The following is a 12,185-nucleotide window of genomic DNA, read 5'->3' on the forward strand; positions in this document are numbered from 1 at the left end:
TCTATTGAAAATTAAAAGATTACAAAGAGAAAATAACATTTAAAAAGAAATCATAGATTCGGTTGAAATAATTTCTTCCAAATTGAAAGGGATTCAATCCTTATATAAGGACCTTGAATTTGTGATCAAAGGGGGGGCCTCATAGTAATTCACTTCAAGATCAAACGAGATCATTGAAAAGAAGAGAGAAATTTTAGGTGAAGTTTTGAATCAACAAAGAAGAAACAGTTAAGCAAAAAATTACAAGAAGATTCGATTAGAGCTTTTGAAAGGAAAGCTAAGATTTATAGTAGGAAGCATTAGCTTTTGGAAGGTGAAAAGTTATTGAAACCCATGATCCATTGAGGTAATAATTGCTTTCATTTTTTTTTAATTTTTGCATAACTTTTATAATATTTAATTGTTTACTCTTATTTTTATATTTATTACATGGTATTTATTTTTGCATTAATTTGCTTGACTAATATTATTTTTGCATAATTAATATTATATTTGCATGATAATTTATTTGCCTAATATTTTATTTGTACGAACTTAATTTGCTTGCATGATTTATTTAATTGCATGATTTATTAATTTAATTGCATGATTATTAATATATTTATTTGAATGATTTATTTAATTGCATGATTTACTAATTTAATTGCATAATTATTAATATATTTATTTGCATGATTACCTAATATATTTATGTGTGTGATTGCATGTTATTAATATATTATTTGCATGATTAATATATTTATTTATGTGATTTATCAATATATTTGCATGATTATTAATATATTTATTTGTATGATTATATTTAATTTGATTGCATGATTATTAATATATTTAATTGCATGATTATTACTGTATTTTATTGCATGATTATATATATATATTTGTGTAAATGATTTTTATGGTATTATATTATTGCATGATCAATAATATTATTGCATGATAATTTTTGCATGGCATGATTTTATATTATTGCAAGATTTATTGCATGATATGATTTTATTTATTGCATGATTTATTGCATGGTATGATTTAATATTTTTAATGCATGATTGTTTGATATTTAGATAGAATTTTTGTATCACCATGTAAAGGAATGGAATTGATTTATTTGCATGATAAAACCATCTTTGATTAAGGCTTAGGTAAGATAACACATAAGTAATTTGGTACCAATTTTTGGCATAAATGGGTGCTAATAAATTCCCTGCACGTAATCGACTCCCGAACTTTAGTTTTGATGTTCTTTTTAGGGACCTTTAGTTTACACTTAGGATAACCTTAAAAGGGATAGATTCACATAGGTGACCAATAACACCTAGATAAAAATAGATTGGTGGTAACTCCATGATTTTTTTTTTTTATATCTAATGGGTAGGTTCACTCAACCTAAACGTTATGACAATAATATTTTGAGAAAGCAACAAGTAAAAATTTATTTCTTAATAAGTATTTGGAGTATATCTTTAGTATCATGAAACTCAATAAATATTACCATAAAGATTTAGGTAATAACTAAAATATGAGTTGTCAAAGTTAAAATGGATATGAGTAAAAGTTTCAGTTTATAAAAGTAAGTAAAATTAGTTTTGAAATTTTCAAGGTTTTGACTAAAATATATTATTGTTAAAGCTTAATAGATTAACTTGCCTTAATTTTTATGTCACAACTCATGTTTGGTGGTATTGAAAATATTATATTCCTCACGTGAACAAGAGATTGGTTTATGCTTTAATCATTGTGTATATGTGATTGTCTGAAAAATTATGTGTTATTGACATTCATCATATACTATTATGTGGAGATTTATGGTATGAAAATTATGTAATTTGATGAATCTCATGTAAATATAAAGTATCTGTATTGGTTTTATGGCTAGCTAGTTAATTTTTAATTTTAAAATTTCTTATAGTCATGCTTGAAAGATTGAAATGCCATAATAAAGTATTATTAATTGTCAAGACAATTTACTTGGTAGTATGGCATGCTAAGTGTTTATGTTGATTGATAGCATGATTATGGAACATGCCTTGAAAATTTTTAAAATGCATAAAAGAATAATGGTCCTTCTAAGTTTTAACTTTTAATGATCCATAAAGGTATAGTTAGATTAGTATTTTGATGGAGTGATCACATGTATAAATAGACATAAGAAAATTAGTTGAACCATAATGATTATGAAATTTCTATGTTATTTTGGGATTGTCTCTAACTCACTACATATGATTACTTACTTAAAGGGGGTGATTATATGTTTTTAATTTAAAGATAATTATCAGCTATTTTTATGAAGTGAAAAGATATATAGATTTAGGTCATTTATCTGCTCAAAAGGGATAAATTTTTAAAGTTTTTGGTTTTTCATTATTTTGAGGTGTGATCAATTAAAGGTATAAAGTCTTATTTAAAAGAATGTCTAAGATCAAATTTATGCTATGGCACCTTGATTGTTTTGATAAGACTAGTAATTATATTATCTCGATTAAAGTCTTATCTGTTTGGATCATTGATCGGTCTTTGTTTTTAATTTCAATTTTTTTGAATAATTGTCATCATAAGTTAATGTCTGCCTTGAGTGATATGTTCTTAAATGTTTGTATGACATAGTAAATATATAAATTTTAGTCATTTTAATTTATCGCATTTGGGATATATATCTTTTCGATAATTGCTTATGATAGACAATGTGATTAGCTTCCACAAAAGAAAGTTTTAGACCTAATATGATATCTTAATTTATTTCAAGTAAAATTTAAAGTTGTTGAAATATAATTTCATTTTAATAAATATTTATATTGGTTGTTTAACTCTCTATTAAGATATTGGTTTGATTATCTTAGCTAACATTATCAAACCTAACAGTTATTGATTTTTTAAGGGCATATTATTGTCATTTGTTGACAATGCATTTTATAGAAAATTGATTTTTTTAAGGAACTCACACGTAAGAGGAGAATATTGTTTTGCACTTATCACATGTGTGAGAGTTTTAAGGAATGAATTTTGTACAAATAAGTAAACTACTTGTTTTGCTTTTATTGGTTTAATTCGTTCCTTAATGATCTTTCCTGAATTTTGTTGGTTTACTTTTAAGAGAGAATAAGAATTTTATAGTTTTATCTCATTTCACTTCTTTTATTTTGAATTATATATTAAGTTCAATCTTGAAAGTTACCAAGAAGAATATTATAAAAGTTTTGACTTTGTTGTATTTTGTTAAGTAAAAAAAAAAAACTATTCTTTTAAAGGAAGTGAAAATCAATGGGAGTTCTTTTCCATATGTTTTAAAGTAGTAAGAACTCATAAATACTCTAAAGTTTTTTTTTTTTTTGAGATATCATATGTGTTAAGGTTAGTGGGAGCTCATAGGCTATTGGTGTGGGCACATTTTAGACATGATCTATTATTTAATGAATTTCAAATTTGTTGAAAATGTTCTCTTGTTCATAATATGTTAGTAATTTTGTAAGTGGTTTATTAAAGTAACATTATTGAAGTCTAGAACATTAGCCGTTATCACATTTGGCATGAGTGTAAACAATAGCTAATTTTGTTATGATTTCATTAATGGTTGTGCTCCTTATTCATAATTTTGAATTTGATTAAAGCATGCTTGTGATTCAATGAATTAGTGGCAATCATTGTGATTTGATTATATGATGACATTTTTCTCTATAAGATATTAAGGTATTTCCATGTTCATAATATTTTTTTCTTAACTGCCAAGCTCATAATATAGATATCCATAAGTATGGAATGTAGGACCTATTAAGGTTTTAGATTTATTATGTCAATGATGCATTGTATATTTGATTTTGAAATTATTTTTGCTTTGGGTTTCTTTACTTTGTTAAATGCATCACATGTGATTTCTAATTACCTATAAAATATTGCTTGAGATGAATTAGTCCATAAGGTACCAGAAAGTTAAGTGGACATAATTTTTTTATATATACATCATAGTTGTTATTTATATGTATATTTATTATTGCATGTGCACATCTTATATTGATATGTCATATTATAAAATCTTAAGACTTGGTATCTGTCTTAAGTACGATTTTAATGTCATTTAGGTATGTCTCATAAGTGATACCAACAAATAATTTTGAGGATAGGAAGTAGACATATAGAAACATTTATATGCCATGGAGATTCTAACAAGTTTAGAAAAATCAACAAGAAGACTTACAATTAAAATAACACATTTAGATCACATTTAGGTGTTGTTTTCTTACGACATAGCCATACTAAGATCCATTCTTAATAAAGTCTTTCGTACTTGTAATCATGGATTGGTCTTATGTCAATAACAGGCATAATGGTTGCCATAATTCGATATTAGATGGTTTTATTAGATAGGATCATTAAAATGCTATTTCGAGGTTTAAATTATTTTTAAAACTATGACTACATAATAGTAAAGCTAATTAGCCTCGAGTCTTAGTTTCTAAATTATGTCTTCTTAAAATAAAAAAACCCAATTAATATTGTCTAAGTGGGAGAATGTTAAAATTTTTCATAAAGTGGATTACTATTAATTGGTGATTTTAATATTTAATAAAATTGGCTAATAAGTTTAGTACAATACGAGATAAGCATGAGAATCCAAATAATTTAAAGTGATCACTTAAATGGGGGATTTGTATATCTTATTAAGTCAATGTGGTTTGTGGTTATATAGACCTTTAGCCAAATAAGCTTTTAATGGGAAGGCTTCTAGTGTTTTAATAGAATTGGCTAAAATCCCTTATTCACTTCTAATTAACAGTATCTATCCATTGAAAGCCTCTAGTAAGAGAATAACAAAAAAAAACTAAACTTTTCAAAAAACTGTAATTGCTTCTATTTATCAATTGTTGTTATCCGAACAAGTATGTTAGTTAATTTGCCTAATTATGGTGTTCTAATATTCACATAACGATATTGGATTACATTTACATTTAAAATAATAGTCTTTTCAAGAATTATCTTTACCTCATGATAACAAGTAAACTAGCATGTCTAAGTCTAAAAGTGAGATAGAAGACGTCTTCCACTAAAGATTTGATATAAATTGGGTCCGCAAATAACTCAAGCAATCAAGCTCTTTGTTAAAGCTACTTTTTATTAAACAAGTTTAAATTTGAACAAAAACTAGCTCTTGTTTAACTAATTAATCATGTTCAACATCGAGCTAACACAAGGCAATAGAACGAAGTTGGCTTGGGTTAAACTGGATTGTTTTAACTTTTGAGTGTAAAATTAATGTTTCGATTTGTTACTAATTTGGGTCAATAGGTTTTGGACCAATTTAGATTTTGGATTAATCCATATTTAAGTTCAGTGATTGATTAGATCATTAAGTTCTATATAATTTTAAAATAAAAAAATATGATTAAAAATTTTAAAATTTTAGTATTATTATAAAAGTGCCATGGTTATTAAATATCTAAAATAAAAGGCATAGACGAATGAAATATTAAAAATATAGAAATAATATATTAATTTTTAAGTCAATTTTTCATTGAAAAAACCTTTTTTTTTTTTACAATTTTTTAGTTTAGGTTTGAAAAGCAAGCATTTAAATTTAAAAAATTTTTTTTTTTTACATAAAACTTAAATTTTAATTCAAATGATTTATATAATCATCTTTAAAAGATTGTATTTAATTAATTTGAAATTTAAATTTTGATATCTATAAATTTTTTTAAATAATAATTTCCTTAAAAAAATAATATTGAAATTGTATAAAACAGATTTTAAATGCAAAAATTACTATAAAGAGTTATGCTAAACTAGAATTCATTCTAGATTTAAGCAAGCTATTTTGAGTACAAAATCATTTTGTGGTCATTACTTTATAGTCAATTTTACTTGAGTTAGTAACTTTGATTTCCGACTAATCTCACGGAGTCGTTCATATTGGGTCAATTTTTTCACCTAATATTATCCCATTTCAAGAATTCACACGTGCCGCACGCTCTGCCATTTTCTGTGTTTATCCTTCCAAGAATCCAGCGTTCAATTGAGGAAATATAAAATTAAGGCTCATAAAAATTTTTAGGGAAAAACTGTATGCATAAACAAACATACAGATACAAATATACAATTTTGTTGCAATTCCATTAACATATGTTTAAATAGAGAAATAAGTCTTCATCTTTGTTCTCATTTGCTTCCATGGAGAACTTCTCAATAATATTTCTCATAACCTTCCTTCAATATGCCATTTTTGTTGCATCAGAGCAAACTCCTTACGTCCCAAGAGATAATATCACCCTGAATTGTGGATCTCCTTCCGATACAATTGGTTCGGATGGCCGGTTTTGGGCAGGAGACAAGAGCTCACAATTTGGTCCTGTTGAATCATCTCAGAACAAATCAGAAGCCAGTGAAGCTGATAGTCAAGGTGACTCTGTAGCCGCCCCTTACATGACTCCCCGTGTCTCTAGTTCCGAGTTCAAGTACACTTTCAATGTTACTCCTGGCCAGAAATTCGTTCGCCTCTACTTTCATTCGGCTTCATATAAAAAATTTGACCGATCCAAGGCCTTTTTCTCCGTCAAAGCAGGTTCTTTCACTCTACTGAAAAATTTCAGTGCTTTCCTTGTTGCTGGATCATCGGGGCATAAATCTTTTTTTAGAGAATTCTGCTTGAACATAGAAGAGAATCAGGTGTTGGACCTGATTTTCACTCCATCACCTAGTGCTTCAAATGACACTTACGCTTTCATAAACGGAATCGAGGTTGTGTCAATGCCTCCCAATCTTTACTACACCCCACCAGAATCATCAGACGGCGTCCCTTTCATTGGCCAACATTCTAATTTCTTTGTAGACAATTACACCGCACTTCAAATGATTTATAGATTGAACGTTGGTGGCCAATCCATCTCACCAAACGGTGATACTGGCATGTCCAGGACCTGGTCTGATGACTTTGATTACATTTTGAGTGATAGTTATTTCATTGTCAACAACACAGTACCAATGAGTTACACAAAAATTCCAAGATACACTGCACCGGAGGAGGTTTATCAGACAGCTCGGACAATGGGTCCAAATCGTACTTACAACGAGAAGCACAACTTAACATGGAGATTGCCTGTGGATTCAGGCTTCATCTATTTGGTAAGGCTTCATTTCTGTGAACCTCATGATGTGATAGATTCACCTGGCGTCAGACAGTTTCAGATCTTTATAAACAGTCAGACGGCTGAACCTCTTTTTGACGTAATTATGTTGAGTGAACATAGCAATGTTCCAATTTATAAGGATTATGTTCTGTCGATTTTAGAGAAAGGAAAAGAGAATAAGCAGGATTATATCACCATAGATCTGCACCCTTTAGATGCTAAGTATTATGATGTTATCTTGAATGCAATTGAAGTGTTCAAATTGAACTATTCTGATGGTAATTTGGGCGGTTCCAATCCTCCTGAACCATTGGTGGTTCCGCCGCCACCTGAATCGTCTAATCCCGCGGGAGAAAAGTCCAAGATGAAGAACAGATTGTTAATAGTTGGTGGTGGGTGTGCAGTAGGTGTGCTTATCCTTCTTTCTTTATTGACTTGCATGTTTGTTTGGGGATATAGAAAGAGGCAGTACTACAGTTCCTTCTCGGGAACGAATTGGTTTTGCTGGTGGATAAATCCTAACAAAGGGAAATCCACAAAGTCCTCAATGTTACCGGAAGAAAGATGCTGCCATTTTTCACTGGATGAGATCAAAGCTGCTACCAACAACTTCAATGATGATTTAGTAATTGGGAAAGGTGGCTTTGGCAAAGTATACAAAGGTTTCTTGAATGAAGGGGAAACAGTAGTTGCAATCAAGCGCCTGAATCCAGAGTCTGGACAAGGCGTTAGAGAGTTCTTGACAGAGATTGAGATGCTATCTCAGCTTCGCCACATTCATCTGGTGTCCTTAATTGGATATTGCTATGAGAATCGTGAGATGATACTCGTGTATGATTTTATGAGTAATGGGACTCTTTCCGATCATCTCTATGGCACTAGCTATGATCCTCTGACCTGGAAGCAAAGGCTGGAGATATGCAAGGGAGCAGCTATTGGATTGAACTACCTTCATACAGAAGTGAAGCCTACCGTTATTCACCGTGATGTGAAGACAGACAACATTCTTCTAGACGATAAATTTACTGCCAAAGTTTCGGATTTCGGGTTATCAAAAGAGGACCCAAAAGTTGACATGCTCGATACCAAAGTAAAGGGCACACGGGGATACTTGGATCCAGAGTATGCTCGAGGTCATGGATTAACAGAAAAATCAGACGTATATTCTTTTGGTGTAGTGTTGTTTGAAGTATTATGTGGAAGAAAGGCTTTGGATAGGAAACTGCCAGAGGGTCAAGTTAACCTGGCTTATTGGGCTAGAACATGTATTGCGGATGGGACTCTTTATAAGGTTATTGATCCATGTCTGATCGGAAAGATAGCTCCAGAGTGTTTTAAAGTGTTTGTTGAAATTGCAGAAAATTGCATAGCAGAAGTGGGAGTCAATAGGCCATCAATGAATGATGTGATGGAAAAGTTGGGATTTGCAATAGAGCTGCAAGAGGCTGCTGATCTTGAGAAAGAGAAGATCAATCCCGGAGGCGATCTTAGCTACCCGGATATTGTGTTCCCGGTTGCTCGGGACATGGATTTCAATGATGAATCAGAAGTGGATTCGGAGTTAGATTCTAATATATACAGTGGAACTGATATATTAGATTCTAATACTACTGGAATGACTTATCCTACTATTGATTCTAGTACATCATCGGATATGTTCTCGAGCACCAACAACACAAAAAGCATGGGAAATTAGACAAAGGAATGGAGACTGCAGCCAAATGGCTTAATCCCTTTCTTTACGTTTTTTGCTAATCAATAATGTGGATGTAAATTAGGTGTGTTTAAGTAGTTTCATGCCGTGTTTCCTGCTTGATTGGTTTTGTACGTCTTGATCATTTCTGTTCGTGTCAGTGTTTGGTTGGTTTGGAAATACTATAATTTTCGGTACTCATTAACTTTCCTGAATAAATTAGATCGACAAAGAAATAAATGCACAAAAAAGAAACAAGCAATTATCATTTTTGTATTACAAAAGAAAGGTTCAGTTTGAAGACTGGGAAAATAATTATAGAGGCTATAATTTAAACTTTAAATTTATAATTTAAAACAATTATATAACTTAATTGAACTAACTGAAATTAGGCAATTATTAAATATGATGCCATGGCCATGTTCTTCTTAGTTTAGCTCTTCAGATTTCTTTGATTTATTTTTTAATTTATTTTATAATGTTTCACGTTCCATGTCTTCTTTTTGCGTTCTTTCTTTATTATTACTTATTGCTTTTTCTACTTTCTAGCTAGCTAGTCAAAAACGAGAAAAGGAGAACCAATAAAATTCCCACTGGTATATGAAAAAAGTTGGGAGTACCCGATAAAATCTTTCTTATATTCTCTTCGTTTCCCTCCTTTCGGTTCTTGGCTTTTTTTTATGAAATAAAAGTTGTAATCGCTAATGAAAATTTTCTGATATTCTATTCATTCCGATGCATTTCACCTTTAATTTCTTTATTTTAATTTTATAATTAGTTAATCATAACTAAAAATTATATAAAAAATTTTATCATTTGTAAGTGTTAATTTTAAAAATATTTTAATAAACTTTACATAATTTTAAATTTTAATTTATTAATTATAATATAATTATTATAATGATATACGCTCTTGTTACGTTCTCAATAAGAATTAACTTAATTTTAAAAATTAATTAATAAGACCATATATCCAAAGTCTAAAAGCACAAAATACGTCTTCCAGAAAAGAATTATAAAATCATGAAACTATTTCTCTCTTTTTCACCAATGTGGTCCACGCTCTACTTTATTTTGTCAGTCCTAACCTATTTCTCCATTGTTTAGTTTTTGAGACTCTGTCTTTTTCTCGATAAAAGCATCTAAAACTTTAACCAATAAGCCATTACATACAAATTTGAAGAAATAAAAAAAAAAAAAAAAACATTAGTCTTCCTTGACGTGACAACTGGTTCCCCTGGAGTGAGGCCTTTATTAATCATCAATTGCTTTATCCCTGGAATCATCAATTGCTTTATCCACGGACAACTTCCTAATAATTTTCATAACAGAAACATTTCCATGCATTATTGTGAATTTAAATTTTTTTATTTATAATTAATAATATTTAAGATAAATTTAGTGAATTAATAAGTATAATTTTGTTTGAAAATTTTTAATAAAATAATGTTTAACAAAAATTTATCATCTAATTTATAAATAATATATACATTTAATTCTCATAACTTATATAATAAATCAAATCATTTCTGTTCTTTCAAATTTATACTTACAAATAAAAATAAAAATTTATTAAAATCAATAATTAAAAAAAAAAATCAAATAAAAATACCACATGAGCACATCAATTTAAGAATGATATTGAGTCAAATAAAGATAAATTTATATTCATCTTAACTTTTATCTAACAATAAGTTATTATTTTTTTACGTCTAATCTAAATCTAATATATATATATATATATATATATGTATGATCTATATTCTGTCCTACTTAAAAAAATAAATTTTATAATATAATATACATGAATATATTATTTTTTATATAAATTATATTTTAATTATATATAAATATAATATTTTATTAAATTAAAATACTAAATAATAATTTTTTAATTAATAAATATATAAATATAAAATTAAATAAATAATAAAATATATTTTTATATATACTAAAATATAACAAAAAGCCAAAACACCTTAAATTTATTTTCGATGTGACCCCTGATTTTAAAAAAGAGAAGATCACCTTGCACCTACCGCAGTCGGATTTTTAAAAGAATAATTCATGTTGAATCAACGGGTTAAAACTTGTTAAATAATAATTATTTTACCATCATAATCTTCGATGGTTTCCTATAAAATAAAATGCTAGGGGCAGCTAAGCCTGCAACCAGTTGTCAACCACGGTCTTCTAAAGAGCCACGTCAACTCTCACCTAAAGTTTGAGACCGGCGACCTTTTATCACAGGTTGCAAGATTGTTTTCTCCAATTTAACAGTAAACTCTGAATAACTCTATTGCAATTCTCCCCCACCAAAATTCTCTATTCCAAAAAGCTTTCTTTTAAAACCCACGAAGCCCTCAAACCATAGCTATATTCTTTTCATTTTTTTAACTATAAGAGAACACAGGCATTTTTCTCGGTACCGTAACCTAGATTCTTTTTTTTTTAACTATTAGAGAACACAGGCTTTTTTTCTTCGTTGGGCAAGGAGTTTGAAGGTTTCCAGATAAGCCGAAAATTTTCGGAATCAATAATGGAGTGTTTATAGTTTCCCTCACTTCTTCCACTCCACAGTTCTCCTCTCTTTAAAAATAAAACAAAAGACAAAATTAAAAGCTTAAGTTTTTTCTAAAGTTTTTTAAATCCATCAGACAAACGAAAATGATGAAGGAACTTATTCCTTCTTTCATGCAGATTTAGGATGTTTTGGATGAATATGGTTACAAAACAAGATAAATCAATGCTTTTCCTGTAACTTCCTCACACACCATTTCAATTTATAGTATACATTGAGTAAGCTTGTTGCGTTGAGGTTTCACATTATGCAAACTTGTTTCGGTTGGTTACTAAAATTCTGTTTGTTTTTGTAAAAAAATAATTTTTGAAAAATAATTTTTATATTTTTACATATTATCTTTCCTTTTTAAAGGAAGAAAACAATTTTTGAAAAAACACTGCCTATAAGTAAAACTAGTTATTAATTTGTTTCAATATAATTTTGTACAAATTGAATCTTATATATAATATCTTTAAACTTAAACTTAATTTGATCTGATATAAAATATTATTATATTAATAAATAATATTTTTATTTAATTTTACTTAAAAATTTAAAATAATAATATTAAAAGTCTTTTAATATTTTATTTTAAAATATTTTTAGAGTTTTATTCAAGCAAAACTTTGAACATAATATATTAAGTTCAAACTTGATTTAATTCTACTTAAAAATTATTAAATTAATAAAAATATTTTATTTAATTTTAATTAAAATATTAAAATATTCATATTAAAAGTCTTTTGACATTTCAATTTTAAATATTTTATTTTGTATATTATTCAACATAAATATTTTTAATATTTCAATAATA

General features: G+C 28.3%; 1 pseudogene across 1 annotated transcript; it reads left to right on the forward strand.

The window, feature by feature from the left end:
• The first annotated feature begins 6,000 nt into the window (after positions 1-6,000).
• Positions 6,001-9,009, forward strand: LOC111305675 (receptor-like protein kinase FERONIA pseudogene; annotated as a pseudogene). The gene has a single exon (XR_016331536.1). The product of XR_016331536.1 is annotated as a receptor-like protein kinase FERONIA pseudogene (transcript).
• The last annotated feature ends 3,176 nt before the right edge of the window (positions 9,010-12,185 follow it).

This window comes from Durio zibethinus, chromosome 21, assembly GCF_047325235.1.
Source record: "Durio zibethinus cultivar Kanyao isolate XHJ-2024 chromosome 21, ASM4732523v1, whole genome shotgun sequence".
Classification (NCBI taxonomy): domain Eukaryota; kingdom Viridiplantae; phylum Streptophyta; class Magnoliopsida; order Malvales; family Malvaceae; genus Durio; species Durio zibethinus.